This window comes from Artemia sp. Qi Xiang Cuo, chromosome 13, assembly GCF_049724085.1.
Source record: "Artemia sp. Qi Xiang Cuo chromosome 13, ASM4972408v1, whole genome shotgun sequence".
NCBI classification, from domain to species: Eukaryota; Metazoa; Arthropoda; class Branchiopoda; order Anostraca; family Artemiidae; genus Artemia; species Artemia sp. Qi Xiang Cuo.
Window position 1 is genome coordinate 54,162,760 of NC_142806.1, and position 22,424 is coordinate 54,185,183.

A 22,424-nucleotide genomic window follows, 5' to 3' on the forward strand; every position below is an offset into this window, starting at 1 on the left:
CTCTTCACATACACCACTTTTCGCACTATTTGTGATTTCATCTTTTAAAATTAAGGTGGCAATATTGAAACCTTGTATTTCAGTCAGTGTTTCCATTTCTAGGGATTTTTCCATAGATCTACGGAATTATTTGTCTGTCTATGGACAAAAGAATGCAGTTACAAAATCTGCGGAAAACCTATGGAAAAACCAGAATCCTATTGAAATGTGGTATTCACTCTTTCCTATTAATATTTCCCCAAATCACCAGAAAATTCTGCTACAAATTCTAATTTTCGGTTTGACGTCAACGGGTAATCATGCCCAAAATTTGACACAGTGTGATCAGTGACTTTTTCGTGTGTAGTATTGAGCAGTGGTAAACGTTTACTTGCCAGCAAGAGAAAAAATGTTCAAATTCCAATCTTGTAACTTTGAACGGTTAGGACAAAAAAAACCTGCCGGGTTTTTGCGGTCATATACCTGGACCATGAGACTTTTGTGAAACTTCGTGGCTTACGAAAAGTTATACTTAATCCAAAACGCATTCTACGGATTTTTACGGAAAACGTCCAACCGTTAATATATTAAAAAAGGAACTAGTGGAAACACGGATTTCAGTCTTCATTCAGCTTCTCCAGAAGAAATATAAGAACCGCCACCTAATCCTTAGTTCTTCACCCATCGGTAACCGGCCATGTTCTTTTTATAACAGTTTCCTTTTAAAAAAGTTAATTTGTTGTTATTATTTAGTCTCCCCTTAAGAAAAATATCAAGGGCACAGGAGTGGGGAAGACAAATTTTTCCAATTCAGCCAATTTATGACAAGACTTGCCCAGTTAAATTTGTGAAACCGCATAAGGATCAACCCAGGAAGCCTTGGATAACTACAGAAATTCTTGAAGCGTCAGATTTAAGAAATCAAGTGTATGTAGAGTATTTAAATAGTAAGTGTGTCAAGAAATTTGAAGACTTTAAAATAATACGCAATAAAGTGAACTCAATGAGAAGGAGAGCTAAAAAAGAATATTTTGCTAACCAACTGAGTTTAAATAAGGATAATGCGAGAGGAACTTGGAAGGTTATAAATGACCTATTGGGAAAGAGGAAAGAAGCTCCACCCAATTCGCTGCTGATTCAAGGAGAAGCAGTGAGTGATGAAACGATTATTACTAATAAATTTTATGAGTTCTTTTCAAGCATTGGTCAAAATGTGCAGGCGGAAGGGTTAGTGAATTTTAATAATGATTCCTTGGAGGACGAATTTTTGGATGAAAGAGGAATTGGAAATGAAATTGAGTTTCAACCGTGTACTGGAGATGAAATTCTGAAGGTTGTGAAAACAATCAAATCTAATTCAGCAGGGACAGATGGAATTAATTTGAAGGCTTTTAAATCAGTGATGTGTTATTTAATACCATGTCTCGTCCACGTAATCAATCTTTCCCTGGAAACTGGGGTATTCCCCGATGCGCTTAAAAGGGCAAAAGTCATCCCTCTCTATAAAAGTGGGTCTAAGCTAGATATCGAAAATTATAGACCTATATCAATCCTTCCCCTGTTTTCAAAAATATTTGAAAAAATTGTGCATAAAAGGCTATATGATTACCTTACAAAATCAGGGATGTTAAGTGAAACTCAGTTCGGCTTTAGGAAAGTTCACTCGACGTCAGACGCCGTGCATTCTCTCTGTGATATTGTAAATAGATGCTCTGAACGTGGTGAAATCCCTTTGACTGTTTTTATTAATTTTAGAAAGTCGTTTGATACAGTGGATTTTAAAATTTTACTCAAACGTCTACAGTCCCTTGGAGTTCATGGTAATTATCTGAAATGGTTTGATAGTTTTTTAAGTAGAAGATCTATTCAAGTTGTTTTAAATGATGCATTTTCTTCTCCCTATCAAGTGAAGTGTGGTGTACCTCAGGGATCTGTTTTGGGACCACTTCTGTACCTTGTGTATGTTGATTCAATGCGTTTTTACTTACCGGAGTATTTTATCACGACTTTCGCTGATGATACTGCTTTAACTATGTCTAGTCGAATGATTGATGATCTATTGTTGAAAGTAAATAGGGTTTTAAAGTTATTTTATGTATTTACAAGTTTCAGCCTTTTGTCAGTTAATGTTAAAATAACTAATTTTATGATTTTTAGGAGTGTTGGTAAGCCTCCGAGTGTTGATGGAAAGATATTTTTTAATGGTAAGCCTTTGTCACAGGTGCATGAGGTGCGTTATTTGGGCTTCCAGCTTGATTGTAATTTGTCTTGGAAGCACCATAGTGATCTTGTTGCAGCTAAAGTTGCTTGGGGTCTGGAAATTTTGTGTCGTTTGAAGCATTTTTTACCTTTATCGGTTCTTTTATTATTGTATCATAGTATTGTTGCGCCTTATATTTCTTATGGTTGTGTCATTTGGTCTAGCAATTTTTATGCAAATTTCAAAAGAGTGCAGATTTTACAAAATAAAACAGTACGTCTTCTTGGGACTTATATAGAAAATGTGAATGATACCGCGTCATGTTTTAAAAAATTAAGAGTGCTTAACATTGGTCAGATTCGCGATTTCCAAGCTGCTATTTTTGCCTATAGATGTTGGAATGATGTATGTCCTCCAGTTTTTATAAATTTTTTTCGCGTAAATAGTTCACTCCACAGGTATGCGACTACAGAGGCGGAAAATTTTACGGTTGAGTATCGAGACACCACACGTGCAGGTTTCGGGATTCGGTATTTGGCTCCGACTATTTGGAATGATATCCCAGTTTCCGTTCGGGAAGCTGAACACATTGGGTCGTTTAAAGTAAAAATAAAAAAACATTTATTGGAAGAGGGGAGGTAATTTATTATTATTGTCATCATTAATGTCTTAATTTTTTTTTTCTTCCTAGTTTTTGGTATTATTGTTTAAATTGAGAGAGTGTTCAGGTCTTTTTTCAGGTCTTTTTTTTTTAGAATTAGAATTTTGAGAGGTTGAGAATTAGAGGATTGCAGCCGTCTTTCATCAGGCTTTTTGAGCCTTCCCCGGGCGGTTGCTTGTATATAGTTTATTTTGTAATTAGTAGTAAATAAAGCAAGTCAAGTCAAGTCAAGTCAATGCCGTAGCCTTTCTAGATTTTTTTTTCTGGCTGGAAAATATTAGTGTTCCATTTTTCGAAAGAATTATCGACAACATTAAACCAATCATTTTCTACACACAACCACTAAAATCTTACATATTGAGAAAAACAACTAACCCTGAGGGAATTTCGAAATTCAACCAGATCTGACTTGTTCTTTACCTTCTCGGGAAGTTCGTTCCAGACAGCCGGGCCAGAAAAACGGATACAAAATGCAGACCATGTTGATACAGGGAACGGGGTTCGTATTGAATGGGCTTTCCTTCTCTCATATCCATGTTGAGCTTCAGTAAATCCAATCGAGAAACATGCAGGTAGCAGGTTATTAAAACTTTTAAACATAAAAATAATGCCGTAGGCCAAACAGTAGCAGAATCTTAATACCGCCGTATTGCGTTCGAACCGAGTCAGAGCCTCGCATTCCAGATAAAACACGAACAGCTTTGTTTTTGTAGAACTCTCAGTGGCAATAGGTAAGTATTAAATGTCGCTGACCATACACTTACTCAATATAACAAATACGGATGAACTAGCGAGAAATACAGCATTCTTAAAATTTTAGGAGGGAAAAAATGCTTCAGTTTCCGCAGCAAACCAACATTCCTGGCTATTTTAGTACACAGTGATTCAATATGAAGTTTAAACACAAGACACTTATCGACTCGGATACCAAGATATTGGACATATCTATGTCACTGGATATATCCACTTTCTAATTGAATACCATGGATCCAAGGATAATAATTAGCACTTCTTCCATATAGAATAAATTTACTTTTTCTATGATTCAAACATAATTTATTTACACGCATCGATCTTTCAATACAACTCATTCCTGTATTTAATAGCAGAAATAAATCTGCCTGAGTCACAGCTGCCACTGAATACTGTTTGTCATCAGTGAAGCTAGGCAATATCATTTTTGACCGTCTAGCTGCAGGTCTCACATGACTAAATATCCTTTTAAGACTGGCATTCAAATCATTAATATAGGTTAAAAACAACAAGGGGCCAAACACAGAACTCGGTGGTACTACACATTTCACACTCATATAATCAGAATGAACACTTCCAACCTCAACACACTGTTTCCTTCCACTCAAAAAAGACAAAATCAAACTGCGAAATTACCACGAATGCTGGCATGCTCTAATTTTGATAATAATATACTATGGTCAAAAGAGTCGAATGCTTTCATAAATTCCCGAAATATAGACGCAACTTTCAGCCCAGCATCCACCGAATCATTGACAAATGTTAAGAAAAGTAACGCTTGCTATGTTGACATCCCATGACGAAAACCGAACTGAGTAGGGTGAAAATAAGAATTTTTATTTGAAAAATCCACCATTCTTACATAGATCAGTTTTTCAAACGTACGCGATCTTATTGGGAGCATTGGTATCGTTCTATAATTACTCATATCATTCTTATCATCATTGTTAAACAGCGGTACCATATGAGCACTTTTCAAACAATCCGCGTAAACTCCAGTCTTAAAACAAGAATTAATCAAATACAACAGATGACCTGAAATATTAGAGAAAACTCAACGAAGAATTCCAACACTGAAAACATCCGACCCAGCTGACGAATTCTTCACTGACTTCACTGTCGTCTGAAGCTCTGCAAGAGTCACTGGTCTAAAAAATATAGAGACTTTAGCTGCCTCATCGAGAAAGTCATTTAAGAACCATCACTTGGTGACTGTACACCACTATCCGATACACTCTTACCAATATCTGTAAAATGTACACAAATCTTATTAGCAACTTTATTATCCGATTGAGCATCTGGAATGTCAGGAATAGTCGGGGCAGCACGAGGGTTCACTACCGACTTGATGATTCTCCATGTTTTCGCTGGGTTGCCCTGTACTCCTTTAAATTTATTTTTAAAGTAGAGCCCGTCTTAAAAGGGTGTTAAGATTTCTGTTATAACATTGATAAATATTTTTATCTGATTGGGATCCATTTTTAGTAGAATTTTCATAGAACTCTTGTCTTTTATCCATTGATTTAAGTAGCGCTTTCGATATCTATGGTTTCTTAGCAACATCATAACGTGTACGCTTTTGTTTAAACTCTAGACTTTCATATAAAATCTGAATCAGTTTTCCATATCATTTATTAAATTTATCATTAACACAATCAGTGCCATCAAGACATTCAAATGGTTCATTCACAAGTCTAGTCCTATATTTACATATAGCATTCTTATCAATTATAGGTTGTTTAACTCCAGTCGTGCCATCTCCTTGACGACAACAACTAACAGCTGCACGAATCAAAATAGCACAGTAATCGGAAACGTCATTCACTAGCACTCTTGACCGGTCGCAACTAACATTCAGAACAAAATTATGAATTACAGATGCAGAAGCTCCAGATATTCTAGTTGGAGTATTAACAGAAGGAGAAAGACCATAACTATACATAATATTTAAAACTTCTTGCCTTTGAATTCACTTTTTATACATTATTCAAATCAATGTTAAAATCACCACTTATAAACCAAGGCAATCGCTAATCCGGTATTTTGCCCAACATATTATCCACAAGGTCTGAAAACTCATCCACATTTCCTGAGAGGAACCTATAGAAAACAACAAGAAATATTTTCCGCCCAGACAATGAAACCTCTAACACCAATGACTGTGCATTTTGATTTAAAGACTATTAAGAATCATCTTGAATTATTGCTGATATTCAGTCCCAAGCCGTATGGCCTCTGTGTAACAATTTACTAATTACACCAAGTCGAAGCCCAATCCACCTGAGGGTAACTCAATTCTACATGCTTCTTCTCCACTCCAAACTGTTCAGAACTTCTCTCTTTAGTCCCTGCTATTTAGTTCCTATTTTATCTAAGTTCTTTCGTATATCATTTTCCCTTCTTTCTTCTGGGAAAGTCCTGCTTTTATTGAATTATTTTTGTATTTAGATGAATTACCAAAAAATGTTGATTTTGGCAATCAATCATCCTTAAAATGTGACCTATCATTCTTAACCTTTTTTTTCTTTTTTTTGTTATAGCCCTACAAGCAATTTTTTGAAGAGCCTGTTATTTTAGATACGGTCATTCAAGGAATATTCAAAACTATCCGTAGATCATCTTTCTGGAAAATATCTAGCATATCTTCCTCAATTCTTCAAAACCTCCACGTTTCAAATCCACACTTGACCACTGCCATTACCATAACACATAGAAATGTAATCTTTGTTCGAAGACCTATCTTCCCATTCTCCCAAATCATTTTTAACCCCAAAAAAGCACCTCTTGGCTAGGCTTACAATTCTAATTTTACATCTTTTCTGCATTCACAGTCGTTACTGAAAATACTACCAAGGTAAGTGAAGCTATCCACTACTAATATAAGTGACTTAGTCTTCTTACCATTAATTTTTTAAGTGTATTGTCAGAACCTAAGCCCTCAAAACCTTAAAACATTCTTCCATTTTGCTAAGATATGGGCATTGAAGTTATCTGTACAATCTAAGTCCAAGAAAGCTTCACCTTCCCCTTTAGTTTCATATCCTCCCATATTATCCTCGTATACAAGTACTAAGAACTATAGCGTACTTACATTGTATATAACGCAAGGATAGGGTAATTGATTAAATTGATTAATTAAAAAAACTTTTTCCTCAAAATACGTTTTTCAAAGAAAAGTAAAGAAGTCCATTAAACAAAAAATGAGAAAAAATTGAATTAAATAATATACCAAGCAAAACTACCACAAATCAGCATTGATGAATAAATGAAAACCCAAAACGAACATAAATTACAGTAAATAACCGCGTCAAACTTAAAACGAGCAGAAATTAACATGAGTAGGGCTCAAAACCCCTATGCTTCCCCAAGGCCAGAATTTAATTTGTATTTTACTGAAAAATACAAATAAATGTGTATTGTCAGTTTGCTATACATATACTGATATTTATTCCTTTAAATGTTAATAATATTTGATTTATTAAAGTTATGAATGTGAAAATATTTAAAATTAAACTTAATTTAAAAACATTTATTACACCAAATGAGCCTCTTAAAAATCAAACAACCATCCCTTCCATAAAAACCTTAAATGCCCCCACAGCATAACTTACAACCCTCGTCCCCAGGCTCCGGTGGTTTGTATCAATTCCAAAAGCCTTGTTATATGATCTTTGGACTATTTGGAATAAATTTCTGTCTCAAAATTTCTGTTAGATTTATTTCGGAAAAACACGACGTGTAGGGGATAGCTGCACTCTGATCACTCTGAATCTTAAAAAGGGCACTAGAAATTCTGACTACCAGTACAACAAGTTCTCTCTGAAGTATATACGACCGCCCTTTCTGTAAGATGCCCCAGGGTATAACTTCAATTCTTGCCCTGATATCTGTGGGGGTTGGGGTGTCTTTCTAAAAGACATAATTTTTGTACGCTTCAACTACAAGGAACAAAATTGCTATCTCCAAATTTCAACTGGATGTCTTTGGGGAAATGATGAAAGTGAGGGGAGGGGGCTGGTTTCTCTCAAACCATTTTTGACTTTTGAAAAGGGCACTATAACTTCCAATTTTAAATCAAATGAGCCCCATATGAAGTTTATACGACCACCATTCCATAAAACCTTATATGTCCCCAGGGCATGACTTACAACCCTATCTCCACGGCACTGGGGTGTTGTTTCAATCCTAGAGGCATTTTCCTATGGTCTTTGGACTGTTTTGAGAAAAATACCTATCTCACAATTTCAATCAAATTCTTTGATGAAAGTCTTTGATGAAAATCAAATTCTTGGCGAAAAGAGGGGGGTCGGGGCGGGGGGCTAGCTGTCCTCCATCACTTTTGACTCTTAAAAGGGAACTACAACTTTCGATTCTCAACTAAATGAGCCTGCTCTGAAGTTTACACAACCATTCCTTCCATAAAAACCTTAAATGCCCCCGGGTCACAACTTAAAATCCTTGCCTCCAGGCCCTTGAGGTTTGTTTCAACACCAAAAGTCTTGTTATACGATATTTGGACTATTTTAAATAAAATGTCTATCTCAAAATTCCTATTAGATACATTTCGGGACAATACGACGTGTGTGTGGGGGGGATAGCTGTCCTCTGATCAGTTTGATTCTTTGAAAGGGCACTAGAGCCTCTGATTACCAATCCAATGACCCCCTCCGTAGTTTATATGACCACACTTTCTATAAAAACCTTATATGACCCAGGGCATAACTTATAACCCTTGCCATGAAGGCTGTGTGGGGTTTTCATCCTCATAGACATAATTTCCGGACCTTTAAACTATGTTGAACAAAATGGCTATGTCAAAATTTCGATTTGTTGTATTTGGGGAAATGTAAGAGGGGTTAGTTGCCCTCCAATCACTTCCGACTATTACAAAGGGCATTAGTTCTTTCACTTTCCAATCGAATGACCCTTCTCGTAGTTTCTACGAAAACCCCTTCTATACGAAATGCCCTGGTCTAAGAAAAACCAAAAAAACAAAAAACTAATGAATAAATTAAGCATTATGCCAACATCGTTCTTTACATAGGTAGTGCTATTACGCTGCCTATGGTTATCAGCTGACTCAAACGCATATAGATAATCAATAAACTCAAGAATAACGAGACATGATACTTAAGATACTTTTCAACTATTGATATAAGCGAGAAGATCTAGTTAACACATTCACTCCTCTTTTTAAATCCACACTGTTCTTTTCTAGAGCCGTATGTAAATTAATTTTAAAAAAAAACAAAGTTTTCCCGAGAGAAGTTAAGAGCGAAGCTGAAACTTGAAAGAAAAAAAAAACTATTACTTCTCAGTCTATCTAACATATATCAATAAAACTAGTGCAAATAAATCAACTGGTGGTAATTCCCAATGTTTTTAGGATTACAGAACACTAGCTCTTTACTGAAAACACAGAAGCCAATTATAAAAAACAAGAATATTGATTTAGGAGTCAAAAGTAAATACGTAGCTTCACAACAACAAAATAATCTATAACGCTTTCCATAGTCTTACAGGAGCTGTGATATCAATAACTTTCAGTATACAATTGAAACTATCTTAAAAACTTAGGCATAAAACAATATGTTTAAATTCATTAAACAGTATACAAAACAATGGACTGATTTATCAGGTAACATCTGGGCTTCACCTAGTATTCCTCGAAATGAAGAACATATCAACCGTAACATGAACTCTGGAAATCCAGTTATTTCTTTCTAAAAACAGGAGAATTTCAATTTGTGATCATGGTTGCAGCGGTAGCTGCAACCTAGTAAAGAGTGAACCACAGCCCATAGTAATTAAAAGTTGAAAAGCATGTTTTCAAAAAACTGTCTAGTGAGAAAAAATTGCCATCTGTTACTGAATTAGGAATGGTAACTATTGTTTCGGTTTATCTTAGAAGTATTTATTGCGAAAAGAAATTTATGGTGATTTCGAAAAAGAGCTTGAAATCCCTTGAAAATGGTGTCAAATCGAAATAAAAAGTGCACCATTGGAATCAGCATGATCCAAAACCTTGTGTAGAATACTTACAGTCCTCCACCTTGAATACCAAGGAAAATGACTTTTTTTTTTTCATGGGTAGCACCTTTTTTTTCTTTCTTTTATTTTCTAGCAGGGCTAGGGGGTGGCCAGAGCATAATAGAGAGGTGTGTAATAGCTCATTCAAAAGAGAATTAAATTTTTAAGTGGCCTTTCTAAGTGACCAAAAAGATTTGAGGGCAAATAGCTCTCCTCCCTACAGGCCTCCTCCCCCCAACTAGTCTTATAAAAATTTTGTGATAGTCATTCTGTTTAAAATAGTTCAAAGGTCCAATATATATATGGTTTTGATGATGATATGGCCCTCCATAGTCCCTGGGGAAGGGCTGTATGTGGTATCGGGCGTATCGATATTGCGCGTATCGGTATCGGGCGTTTTGGTATCGCATGTATCGTATCGGGAATATCGGTATCGGTATCTGCGGTTGTTTTTTTTCAGTCATTTTCTAGGCTCATTTTTAAAGCATGTCGCTGCAAGGTATGATGGTTACAGTGACAGCTGCAATATAGTAAAGAGCAAACCACATCCCATAATAAACAAAAGTTAAAAAGGCGTTTTGAAAAAAAATTTGCCTAGTAAAAAAAATTCCCATCTGACACTGACTCAGGAACGTTCACTATTATTTCGGTTCGTCTTAAAAATAAACGTTTATTGCGAAAAGAAATTTATGATGATTTCGAAAAAAGCCTCAAACCCCTCGAAAATGGCGTCAGATCAAAATAAAAAGTATACCATTAGAATCAAAATGGTCAAAACCTTGTACAGGGAAAGTTACAGTCCCTCTCCCTGAATAACAAGGAAAATCACTTTTTTTGCATTGGTAGCACTGTTCTGTCTCCCGTTTTCTTGTTGTTGTTTTTTTTTTTTCTTCTTTTTTTTCAACAGGTCTAGCGGGCTACCACAACATCATAGAGATATTCTTAATGGCTCATTCAAAAGCCATTTCTCATATCGACGTGCTTTTTATAAATTCTGTCATCTGCAACTGCCATGTGGCACTAAAATGGCACTTTTTGTGCTATTTCTCAAAGGGTTTCACCGTTAATAGGTTATATAAATCAACAAGGTCTGAACTTCAAGAGTAGTTTGAATTATATTTAATATAATTTTAAATTTTATAATAAGAGTATTAGAAATAGAATGTTCAGTAGAAGCTCAATTCAAAAACTTGAATTATAGCAGAAACGGGAATATGCTAATTTAATTCTTTATACTAAAAGATAATTATAAAAATGAACCAATCTAATTTTACTTTGAAAAAACCTGAGCTTTGTTGTCTGAGATGTGAACATACGGCAATATACATACAAAATTTATCTTTTAACTTTTACAATGGTTTTTTTTAAATACATTTTTTGTAAGTTTCTATAGGTAGAAAATGTCTTAAGATGCTACCCTAATCTTACCAGTACTAACGGTGAAAATATATTGCTTTCTGAATTCAATTTTTTCTAACTAATAACGAAAATCCTTTTGTGGGAACAACTCATGTTTTTGCGAAGAACGTCATTTTTGTAATGAAACCCAAAATGGGTTTCAAAAAAAATTCTTCCCTGGATTTGCCATAAATTTGTTGCTTACGCTGAATAACAAAGTAAGCAAATATATCGAAGAAAAGAAGATGTCTGTAAGAGTATTTCAGTCCTTTACGTTGACGGAAAGGAACCAAAAGCTTCCCCAAGAATGATAAATTTCTAAAATAGTGCACATTTCAACTGGACTCAGAAATACTACGATTTAATAGCATGAATCGTGCTTCAAAAACCCCGGTTTGCTACAGGATTATTTAAAAAATAGGACGTTAGCCCAATAAGTTTTATCAAACAGTTTATAATGTTAAACCGTAATTAAGGAGCGACTCAACTAAATTGTAACCGAAACTCAAAAATGGAGTTTTGATAACAATTGATAAGAATTGTGTTTTTATGCAGATTGTAAATATTTCATTGTGTTTAATATCTACTCACCAAAGGCTCCAAGCCTCAGAAGAGAAAGGGATTTTGATGGATTAAGAGATTTTAAAAAGAGGGTGCCAGATTGTCGAAAAAGGGAGAAACACCCCCCAAAAATTCCATAAATTTTAATGTAAATCAGACCTTCAGAATCAGTATATCAGAAAATGTTATTGGGGGGGGGGGGGTTATGATCTCCTAACTGCACAAATGTGGAATTGTATGTTTTTGGCAGAAGACTGATCACGGTTGCGTTTCTATTTGTTGTTATTTTTTTTGTTCTAGTGTCCTTTTTAAGAGACCTTAAAGATTGGAGGGCAACTAAACCTCCTCCCAAGACCTAATTTGTCTCTTATTTTGTTTTCGAATGTTATGATTTGAGATCAATTTGACAAAAAAAAATCATCTCCTTCAACTACCTACAAATGTATAATACAAAAGTAGATTTAGTGTTAAGACCTTTAAACGACGAAGCGACGATTTTGCCTAGGGGGCATTCAGTTCAGAGAGAGAAGACATTCTGATTCAGAGAGATCAGAGAGAGAAGACAGTCTGATTGTGATGGTAAGTAATATATATATATATATATATATATATATATATATATATATATATATATATATATATATATATATATAACTCATCATTGTTCTCAGGCCGCTGATCAGAGCAGAATGATGAAAGACGTTTGCGTAAAACGACTAAAGATGTAAGATCTTGATACGCTTCAGTGGTTCCTATGGCCGTAGGCAAAATGGAACCTCAATAGAGAATGACCTAGATAATGTTCGTTTAACCTCAAGAGTGCCCAAGGGGATGACCTAGATAAAGTTCACTCAACTTGATACGCTTCAGTGGTTCCTATGGCCGTACGCAAAATGAAAACTCAATATAGAATGGCCTAGATAAGGTTCGTTCAACCTCAAGAGTGCCCTAGGGAATGGCCGTGATTAAGTTCATTCAACTTGATACGCTTCAGTGGTTCCTAGTGCTGTACGCAAAGTATAATAGAGGCTGACCTAGATAAAGATCGTTCCGTTCAACCTCAAGAGTGCCCTAGGGAATGGCTTTGATTAAGTTCATTCAACTTGATACGCTTCTGTGGGTCCTAGTGCTGTACGCAAAGTATAATAGAGGATGACCTAGATATAGATCTTTCAACCTCAAGAGTGCCCTAGGGACTGTCCGTGATGAAGTTCATTCAACTTGATACGCTTCAGTGGTTCCTAGTGCCGTTGTAGAGAATGACCTAGATAAAGTTCGTTCAACCTCAAGAGTGCCCTAGGGGATGACCTAGATAAAGTTTATTATACTTGATACGCTTCAGTGGTTCCTAGTGCTTCTATAGAAGTATAAGGTCACACTCTACTCCCATCTGGCCGCTCTGGATAAGGACGGAAACAACAAAAGAATTCTGGATATGATATGATTTAAATAGAAATCAAGAATGTCGACCCAAATTCTTTGGTATCACTCTATTTAAGGGGATGGGGTGTAAATCTAACCCTCTGTAAGGTGTCACATAAAACCTTTTGTATTACCTCAGATTAATTTATGAATTTATTAAAGTTAAATTGTGTAAATCATATTTATTTATTTTGCAACTATACAAAAAAGTTCAATTAGGCTTAATTGCATTTGGAAGACATTAAAAAAAAAAGAAGACATACAAACTTGGACGGAAACTTACCATTTCGGAAAAATGTTTGGTCAAAATGTAGGTTTTTTTTTTTTAAGTCGTCATCCATGAAATTATGAAATTGTTATTTTCAAGGATCCTAAAAGGGCTTAAAATTAAATGTGCGAGAAAAGCAATTATTATATTCAGAAAAGCATAAAAAATGGCATCCAGTGGTGTGTTCACTTTATTTGTAGTTAAATAATATGAACTGCTCAATATTTACCAAATAAAAAACTTAAAATTAACGAAATAATTAATTTGGTACATCCTTGTTTATACAGAACACACACGATAAATTGTATCTCGAACATGAGACAATACCCGGTTTTTATGGCCTTTATACCAGACAATTAGCTTCGGCTCGGAGGGAAAATACATCGTAGCTATATTTTAATTAAATATTTAGTTGGTGTTTTCGTTAGGTTAGATTTGGGTAAATTTTCTGCAGTTCATATTATTGACTTACGAATAAAGTGAACATACTACTCGATGCCCTTTTTTATACTCTTTACGAATATTATAATCATTTTTGTCGGAAATGAATTTTACCCCCACCCCTATATATACCAATTCAGGGTATATATTTGCAAATTAGGGGGGTGGGGTAAAGTTTAAACTTACATCTCATTTGCATCACAAATAAACTTTACCCCCACCACCTTAATGTACAAATATATACCCTGAATTGGTATATATAGGGGTGGGGGTAAAATCCATTTCCGAAAAAAATAATTGTAATATTTGGAAAGAGCATTAAAAAAGACATCAAGTAGTTTGTTTACTTTTTTAGTAAGTCAATAATATGAACTGCCAAAAATTTAACTCGGGTAAAATTCTAATTTAGTTACTTTTGGCTATCTTAGAAAGGGGTTGGGTTAGGAAAATGAAACATTCAGGGATGGGTCTACATGCTAAGGTATGTCCCGGTAAGGTACTTTGAAGTACCTACCTCCCCCCTCTATATAATGGTAAATTATTGCACATTACTAGTTGTTTTAGCAAACATTTCATCCTATATTACTATCATAATTATAAATCACTGCTTACCTAACACAAGTTCAGCTTTTAACCTTGTTCATTAACATATATTCAAAAATCCTATTTTCATTTAATAGTCATCCCTTTAACTTATTTACTATCTTGCTGACATTGCTTATGGAACCCTGTTTGTGATGTCACAACTTTGCTTATGATAACCCCTTTAACGGTAGCATGCAGGTGCCAGGGGGTAGAAGACAACAGTGGTGTTGATAAGCCATTTAAACTTTATTAATTAGGGAAAGGATTTGACAAGAGATAGACCAGTAAAAACATCCAAATCATTTTTAGAGGACAAATTATGTTATGAGAAGATGTTTTTATTTTTTAGGTCCATGTGCTCATAAAGTTTCTGTTGAGCTGATTGAAACACTAGCACGGACTTCCTGTAGTTACGGACTCTCCATAAAACGTTTAAAAGTGCGAAGATGCACCTTAGCCAGGGGGAAGTTGTGTTTGGGGTGAATTTCTAAGGGGAGAATCTTCCTTTGGGAGGGAAATTTCAGATGAGTGAATATTCTGGGGGGAATGTTACACTGGGGGTATTGACAGAATTACTATAAGAAATTCGTTATAATTGTTTTACATCCTCTCTGCCAAATTTTTTATATGGAGAGGAGTAGTAACCGCCCAATTCGTTAGAAACTTACATTCAAACTTAAACCTGAAGGCATAGATATGTGTGTAAGTTTTCAACGAATTGGGGTTACCAGGGTCATTTGCAAAGAGGTACCATTTCTATAGACGCTCTAGTAATTTGAAATATTATATAGAATATCCTTGAATGTATAAATTTTGCTTACGCGCCCGGAGCAAACAGGTTGGGTATAATCTGTTCTGGTTCAAGTTTTTTCTGACACAATTAGCGTAATTTATATTTCATGTTATACAAGTTTTTTTTTTTATGTTAAATCCGTGTCGGAATAACCGTTGTATCTTTTGATTTTTCTTTTCAAGTAATATTAGTAGGAGAATTTAATTCAAAGAGAATAGTTTTTATTTGCAAGGATATTAGTAGAGGAAAAAAATGAGTGGTGCATTTACATTATTGGAGATTAATGGTGGAGCTAACAACAGTGATGTAATTACTTCTTTAGTTTACGAGATTTGCGAATTTTTTGCGAAGAGGTATTAGCGTAAAGGCAATGCGATGGTTAAGAATGCCTCACGGGTAATTAAAGAATGGGGTGCTTACATCAGATACTTAATAGATTTGACGCTTACAAGAGACATTGCTAGAGTCAAATATATTTGGCGTTGGTGATATTATGACCCTCCAAGTCCCCTGGGGAAAGGGCTGCACAGTGTATCGGTATCGGACGTATTATTTTTGGGCGTATTGTTATCGCAGGTATCTATAGATATTTTTAGTAGCTCGTATAAAAGATATTACTCATATCTACGTTCTTCCTATAAATTCAACCATCAGCAACTTCAAAACGGCACTTTTGGTGCAATATCTCAAGTGGAAAAGCTGGGGCTAGTGGACTACCAGCACTTTTAGATTGACGTTTAATGGCTCATTCGAAAGCTAATGCTCGTATCTACGTTATGTTTATCATTTATACCATCACTTAAAAAAATACTTTTGATGTCACTTCTTAAGTATATTAAATAAAAAAAACAATTTTTTTTTAAATTAAAGCAAGGAACGACGGTAAAACTTAAACCGAACAGAAATTATTCTGTATATGAAAGGGACTTTTCCTCCTCAACGCCTCGCTCTTTACGCTAAAGTTTTTTATTGTTTAAAAAAAAAGAGTCGTGAGAAAGTCAAACTTTTGCGTAAAAAGCGAGGTGTTGAGGAGGGGACAGCCCCTTTCATATACATAATAAATAAGTTTTTATGTTCATTTGACTTCGAAGTTTTTATCACGAGCCTATGCTTTACCCCCCCCCCCCCTAATATGGTAATATATAGCCTAAGTCAGCTTCAATCATTAGTCAGCTACATATGACCTATTTTTCTCGTTAGCCAGTTATTTAAAGAAGCAAATTTTTGAACATAGGGTTACTAGGTTTCTATGGGCTGTTCTGAACCTTCTAGCCCCTTCAGGGCTCAAAATTAATAGTCCCTGTAAAGTGATTATTTAATTATAAAAGAGCATGAAAAATACTCATTATTTTGAATTGTGCTGAAACGCTAAATTTTGTTGAAAAATGCAGTCTAGGCTATGTACCCAAAATATGGTGTTGATTTATAATTCAGGGTATATTTTCACCATTATGGAGGGAGGGAGGGGGGGGGAGTCTTGATAAATTTAGCTATATATGGATTTGCAATGGAGTTCTGACTATACGTGTGTCTTATTTTTTAGGCCAGACCATCTTAATATTAAATTAGGCTAATCAGAAAACTTTGAATATAGCTTTGAACTTAGAAGCTTAATTTTTTTATAATGCCCTTTGCCTATCACATTTAAAACAGTTGAAACGGGTGACTTTGATATCGATTGTTTTTTTTTTTTGCTCTCTTGGATTCTTAAAAAGATATATTGTATTAAAAACAGGTTCTATCAAGGTACTATCACTTAAATATAACAGCTCCCTATGCCCCCCCTCTGGATACTATCTTGATAGGATACCGTCTGTGCTTTAAATAACAAAAATATTTAACTTATTGGCACCCCTTCTTTAAAAAAAAAATCGAGGTATTATGATTTAAATATTATAGCTCACTACTCCCCCTCCCCTCTCTGGAGCCCACCTTGATAAAATGCCGTCTCTGCTTTCAATTAGAAAAAAAAAAATTTGGGGATCCCTGCTTTCAATAAAAAAAATTTAAATATTTTATAATTTAAATGTAATACTCCCCCTCCCCCTCTGGTTACCAACGTGACCGGATACTGTCTGAGCTTTCATTAGAAAAATAAGTTACATAATAATTAACTAGGTCACGATATGGTTCAAACAAACACACAAAAAAACGTTAAAAAGCTTAGTGTTCCTTGAAAAAAATTGAGGGTATGATTAAGGTGGTAAAAAGAAAACAACAAAAATTTCGAAATTACTAATATATACCTCAAATTATTGTAAAACTGAGTCATAGATTTGCCGTGGCATTCAATAAGATCCAAAGAATACAATTAAAAGGGAGCACACACAAAAGCCAAATTAGGCCAGTAGCCTATGAGACATCGCAAAATACCCAAGACAATGAACAAGTCCTAATGGGGGGCCTTGGGTCTATCAAAATATTTCAATGGTTTCCTAGGGAATTTGATACCATTTTCTTCTGTCTCCATTTTAAATGAAAAAAATAGTTAACCTTTTGGCATCCCCGCTTTCAATAAAAAAAATGAGGTATTATCATTTAAAAATGATAGCTCCCTATCCCCCCTCCTATAGGCAATAATTGACAATTTATTTTTGAATCATATTTTTTTAGGTAGCTTCCAGTTAAATTTTTAATTCCCAAACCTTGTACATAGCTTAGTCTATAGCTAAATTTTGTCACAATAGAAGGTTTTTTTTTGGATTCAACTTGAAAATAAAATTCTTGACTACAAAATATGTAAGAAATAGGGATTGGGAAACTGCATTCGAAATGATTTGAAATCATTTCATAAAGACGATACTGTTTTTGGTCAACATATGAATAACTGTGTATATTGCAATATTTGCAATTGCATATGTCTCTTTTTTATGCAAAGTAACAAAAGAGACGAAAAATAAAGAACAAGAGAGTAGTGAAGAAGTATGGTATGCCAAGTAATATTTGGCAGGGAAAGTCACTGGTGATAAATCGCTAGGGGTGGCACCGAGATTGCGTGGTTTTCGGGTATTCGGGGAACCAAATTTTTTTTCGGGGTGACGCATAGATTTTCGGGGAAATACCCGAAAATTCGGAGATAGTGCAAGCCCTGCTTGATTTCTAATCAGGAAAATCGAAATACTAAACCACACAAGAAGGAAAAGCTCCGAATTAGCGGTTGACGCAATACAGAATTGCCGCAAAATTAATTTGAAATCGACCGAACGCCACCGCCTCTGTCAGCGGCGGCGTGCCGGCGGCGTTACGAAACTTCAGTGGCGCCAGGCCTCTCGTCGGCAGCGTTTGGTCGATCCGCCGGTGCGGCGTCGGGTCTAGCTGGAACAAGTATCCTGAAATGGTATCTTGCATACCATCTAGCGCTTGGTCATCATCAAAATATTTTCTGACGCATCAGAATAGTCACTTTCTGAACTTGAGGTCATATTTTTTAACAAAATGTATTTTCACTAATATATATATATATAACAATCAACAGATTTTGTAAATCTCACCGGCTCTGCAGTAGCGGAGCAAATCATCGGCCAATGCATTGCGTTCTGCTTAAAAATGGAGAAATTTGTGGGGGTTGGTTTTGATGGGGCCAGCAACATGTCAGGCTGCTATTCTGATGTACAGGCAGAAATTAGGAAAAATTATTCGCATGTGATCTACATCCACTGTGCCTCGCACAGCTTAAATTTGGCTTTATGTAAAACTAGTAGGGCAGGACTTGTTAGGTCAACCTTTGCTACTATACAGCGGATTATATCATTTATATCATCTTCACCAAAAAGAACGAATATGTTTGTAGAAGCGGTCGCTGTCCTTTTTACTGATAGTCCTGTGAGAAAGCTTGTGAAGTTGTGCGAAACGAGATGGGTGGAGCGTCACGATTGCATTTTAGTTTTTATGTCTTTGTATTGTGTGATTATTTCCGTACTTGAGGAAATAGTTGGGAGCATACGGTGCGATACAGAAGTTATTTCAAAAGCAAAAGTGTTGGTTTCAGCAGCAACCAAATTTAGTTTTATGTTCACGATGGCTATGCTTCAAAGGTTCTCCGCTGTGAATACTTGTTAATACTTTATCTTTTCTTAAGTTGCGTTGTGAAACATTTGAGCTGGAAAAATTGTTGGTTGAATTTTGTAAATTATTGGGATGAAGAATAGACGAACACAGGAAAACAGTTAGTTGGGCTGACAGCCCCCTGTCAGTGGCCAGTTTTTTTTATCTGAGCTGAACAGGATGGCTGGTACTTATTCATATTTTGGGTAAAGAGAGCTACAGCCTGGGCAAGTATTTATTTTGCGAGATAGGTTGAGGCTATATTAATGGCGGTATCTAACTTCTTCTGGGACGGCCGGGTGACTGTTTCCAGGGCAAACATGTTCAGGATAAAGAGGTACATATCAGATAAGTAGTTCTCACTATTAGGGGATTGGGTTGACGCTTCTTGCTTATATTCTTTCCTCGACGGTGGTATTAATGGGGGATAATCGTTCTCGTTGATGAAGAGGGGAGATATACCCTTAGTTTGGGTTTGAATTTTTCTTATTTTTGTTTTCCTGAAGGCTAGGTGAATGGGGCGATGGGAAGTGCTGACTGGTCGGGGGGGGGGGGATACTCGATTGATTGACACCAATGGAAATAGGTACTCGAGGTTCTGATCTATTACGCGTGTTTGAGAATTGACTTTGTGTTGCTCTAGACTCCATAGCGGCAAAAGCGTAAGTTATTGACCTTTCTTTGGCGCTTTTTAGAGCGACAGCTCTTTGTCTGTATGATGGACGTTTAGACTTATTATCCAATCTATGAGGGCCTTTGCAGTTAATGTATTTGGGTTCTTCTTTGGGGCAGGTGGCATCCTCATTATGCTGGTTATCACACTTCGCATAGGTTATAGTATTTGAAGAGCAAAATTTAGCTATAGACACTAGCTTTGAACATTTATTGCATTGGATAGGCTTCAACTGGTGGGCTTTGAAAGCTTTTCTGTGGCCAAACAATAGCAAAGGTTGATTCAGATTTACCTCCTCGTTCAAACCAAATAGGAATGATTTGCTGATTATTTTGCCTGTAGTATCAAGTTTACCTAATCTAGAGACACTTGATACTGATATAGGTTTCCCTTGCCTATTTGTTAGGCCAATGGCCAGCTCTTGTAGTGCTATGTCTGTTTGGACATTGTAAATAACAATTTTGGTCTCTTTTTGGGAGGAGACCAATATCCACACTTGATAGACATAATTAAAAGATTAGTAGTTATCAGAAGTTTTTCAGTTGCAGCTTTATCCTCCAGAGAGATTAAAATTGCATCAGTTTTATTAATATTTGATAAGAATTCTAATTTAATTATTTTGAAAATCGCTAATCTGATTTGGGCAATATCTTTGACAATAAAAGATTGCTCCTCAGAAATATCTAAGTATAGCTTGGGGGAAAATATTGTGGTCTTTTTTAGGATTGGAATTGAGGGGTTTTGCTAGAGAAATGTTATTAATTTTCTTGGCATTCCGAGAGAGAACTTCTTGAAAGTCATCCGTGGGGGTTTTTATGTCGGAAATAACATCATACAATGGAGGAATACCCTCACTTGTATTAGCTCTAACAGTTATCATGGTTTCATGCAGGAAATCTGATGAAAAGAATCTGAAGGAATCAGATTTGGATTCAAAAACTGTTGATCCTGTTCTTGTTAAGGAGGGTGGGGGTTCTTGATACAGAGCGAGAAGAAGATTGGAACGGACTTAATATTTTATATCCTGTTCCTATAACCAGGTTTCCCCTCTCTGGTGACTCCTTAGACGGGCTCAAAAAACATGTATTTTGTGGTTTTTGGCTTTTTTTTTTATGGATTTCCAAATTCATCCAATAGAAAATTATTTTTGCAACTGCCCAACGGCAACAGCGAGAGAGAAAATTCAAAATATGGAAACATTGATATGTATATTACCAGTGAAAAAGATAAACCGTAGGATATAAAATCTTTTGCTTCAAGTTTTCAATGTTTCTGTGAGGTAGGTGACGAGAATGACATTTCATAAGTTTTGAAGGATAAATTTTGAAAATTGATTTTGTGCTCTAGAAGAACTGAACATCCAACCTGGCCCCCAAGGGGGTCATGGTGCAGGTGGAAGTGGTACAGGTCAAGGACAATCATTTTTGCAAGTGACCCCACAGTTTTATGGAGCTAATAATAATGCAAGTCAGAACCAAATTATAGTTCCATGGTCCCATGATGTGCCAGTAAGCTGGCAACCAGGTTCATATAACCCAAATGCATTTTAGGGTCAGCAACAAATTGTCCAGCAGGTGCAAAGAGCACCAGTTCAATTAGTGGGAAGTGGTTTTTATCCACTAAATTATAATGTGCCAGGGATACAGCCCATTCCTTTAGCTAATAGGTACTCTGTGTTAAGTGATGAAGGAAGTTACCCACCATTACCATCTAAGAGTGATGAAGATATGAGACCTGTCAACCCTTGTGTAGTATAAGGGTTTATTCAAGAAGACCTGCAAATGCCAAAACTGGGACTGAACCCCAGCCTAGGACGTAAAAGGAGAGATATTTCCCCAAATAGTGAAATTGCCCCACAACAAGCTAAGAGGCAAAATGCACACCTACACCAATCAATACCATCTCAGAAAGTGTCCTTTAAAAATCAAACCATTGATATACCACAGACCGAATTATTATCTTCAATGATTGATGTTACAGTAAGTGATGAAAATAAACAACTGCCTGATGACTACCAAATAGTGAAATCTCTGAAAGAAGTACTGAAATCTAGAAAATTTGAATTTGAAGTAAACAGAGTAAGAGATAAAATGACAGTATACCTCATGGATGAAGAATCATCAAAAATTGTCCAACAAATGAACATTGTTGCTGGAGTGAATGTTATTGGAAGTGTTAAGCAGAGATTAAGCCAAGGGATCATAAAAGGAGTCCAACTGAGCATGACAGATGAAGAGATTTTAGAGTGTATGGAGTCACCTATCAAAATAAAAGAAGTTCACCGACAAAAATGGTACAACAAAGAAACAAAAAGCTATCTGACAGTTACGCAATAATGGTGGTTTTTGAATGTAATTGTCCTCCCCGAAGTGTGTGGTTTTGTGGAAGAAAAAGAGAAGTCCAGGTGCATAACAGGAGATTATTGCAGTACCATAAGTGTCAAAAATATGGCCATAAACCGGATGGTTGTATAACTCAAGCTCATACATGCCTAAGATGCTCAGGAAATCATTCATCTGATATGTGCCATCTCAAAAACACTGATAGTACCTCAAGGCCCAAATCATATATATGTGCCAATTGCAAAGGCAATCATTCTTCTACATCATTTGCTTG